Consider the following 2591-nt stretch of genomic DNA (forward strand, 5'->3'; position numbering starts at 1 on the left):
CTTCAAGCTTGGAACTTCTGTGATCTCTCCACTAGATCGCGACACTGCAGCAGTTCGTGACGTCACACGGAGTAAAGGTGCTTTTACATGGGAGCATCGAGCGTTAAAGCGATAGCCAATCAACGTGCCACTTTTCGCAAGAACTACAAGTATATTTCTGGGACCTGATACGTTGATTGGCTAACGTTTTAACGCTCGACGCTGGAACGCTTCCATGTATTGGCACCTTAAGACCCTTGCAAAATGCCAGACACAAGCAATAGGAACAGAGAATAGGAATTCGGATTGGCCAATTATTTCTATTTCCTGTTTCTATTGGCTAAAGCCCTATGCATAATGCCAAGCAACAGGAAATAGGAACAGACATTAGTCAATAGGAACAGGGAATAGAAATAATTAATCAATCCGAATTCCTATTCTCTGTTCCTATTGCCTGTTGCCTGGCATTGTGCATAGACAATGACTTGGTTTACATGGTGCACTTGATACGTGTACTAAATAGTAACTTTCTATTAGATAATCTTAATATCGACGATATATATAAACAACGGTATATTAAGCTGGTATAATACTCATCAACAAAACATATTGTTAACTAATAGTAAAATATTAATGGCACATAAGGAGCTAGCACGGATGTCTTAGTGCTATTAAATATTAATATAACTTTAATATTAATATGATTGTGGGAGGATAAAAATGTCCAGTATGTCAAACGCACGTATCGAAATTTTCTCTTCGATTACCGTACGCGGAGAATCAATCTTCCATACTTAGACCGATCCTTGAGTCTCAATTTTAAATATATATTTTAATTAAAACATATTGTATTGATTGAATACGTCGCCGTTGATATGCATTGGCCGCGTTCAGTAGAACAAGTGATCAGTAAGCGCTCAGGGAGTTCTTGTATATGATTTGGCATATTCTTTTAGATCTCCAACTATACTCCAATCGGATGCAAGAGCTCACTGAGCGCTTACTGATCACTTGTTCTACTGAACGCAGCCATTGTCGATATTAAGATTATCTAATAGAAAGTTACTATTTAATACGCGTATCAAGTGCATGATGTAAAGAAGGCCATTATCTGTGCATATATTGGCTGCGTTCCGAAATTCACTGCCAGTGCTGAAATTCTATACGTGACATAAACTATAGATTTTCAGTACTGGCAGTGAATTTTGGAACGCAATCATTATAGGCCGGTATTCATAGTCCAATCTTATATTTAAGATCATCTTAAGTACTTTTAAGATGTCATGAACCTTTTGACTATATAAATATGGACTGCCACTCAGACAGCACAAGATCTTCTGAGGACGTCCTAAGGACGTCCTGAGGACAAAGAATGTCCTCAGGACATTCTCAGGATGTTCTCTGGATGTCCCCTGGACATCTGTGCTATTAGGACAGTTATCCCCACTTTTCCTATTCTCACAATGCTTCGCTATGGGCGTAATGGCTCCTGGGCTACTATTCCGTTCCCGCGTACCAACAGTTGTCGAATCGGTAGGCGTCGTTGCGCAGCTTTTTTATACCATGGAAAAATTGCGCAACGACGCCTACCGATCCGACAACTGTCGGAACTACGGTAACGGAATACCAGCCCTGAAGTGCATTCAGATTTTTCATCCGGGTGCACTCTATTACTAGAAATACTATAGTACATGTTACATATACTATAGCACTTCTAGTAATAGAATACACCCGGGTGTGGAATCTGAACGCAGCCCTGCACACAGGAAGCGGTAATGCTTGTCGTACAGCGGAAATCCGCGCGACAGCCAATCAATATGTTGTTTTTCCGTAAGAGCTAGAAGGTTATTACGGAAAGCAGCATATTGATTGGCTGTCGTGCTAACTTCCGCCGCGCGGCAAGTATTACCGCGTCTTGTGTGCAAGAGCCATATTCCGTTACATGCTCGCAACGTTCGCGAGAGTCATTGGTTGCGTTTAGCAGAGAAAGCTACTTTGCAACTGTTGTAAAATTCGTGAATCTGATTGGAGTATGCTCTTAATTTTGGTTAAATCCAAGAGTATGTACCAATCAGATTCACGAATTTTACACAGTTGCAAAGCAGCTTTCTCAACCAATGGCTGCGTTCAGCAAAGAAAACTGCTCCGCTTCCGCTACGTAACGAATGTCTATTGGAGTATTCTTATATATATATCAAAGATCTGAAAGAATACTCCAATCGTAGATATTCGCTACGTAGCGGTAGCAGAGCAGTTTTCTCTGCTAAACGCAGACATTCTATCTTTGTTGCTTATAGATGTTAAACAAAGATAGAATGACGCTCGCGAGCGTTGCGAGCGTGTAACGGAACGCACTGTAATCAACATCACGCGTGCCCCCGAGGGATAAATGTCAAAAAATCGAAACATGAAGTCAGATTTTGATAGTAAAACAGGAAGGAAGAAAGAGATGGAATATGACATACGCCGCGCTGTTTTATCACGTTTGATAAAGTGCAGAACCACTTGCAGTATAAATAAAATATGTATGTATAAACTTAACACACATAGTGAAATAAAGGCAACAATAAGTGTATAAATATATATATATATATATATATATATATATATAT

The sequence above is a fragment of the Odontomachus brunneus genome, unplaced genomic scaffold (assembly GCF_010583005.1).
Source record: "Odontomachus brunneus isolate Ranch 3 - 2012 unplaced genomic scaffold, Obru_v1 Obru_scaffold_046, whole genome shotgun sequence".
Taxonomy (NCBI): Eukaryota; Metazoa; Arthropoda; class Insecta; order Hymenoptera; family Formicidae; genus Odontomachus; species Odontomachus brunneus.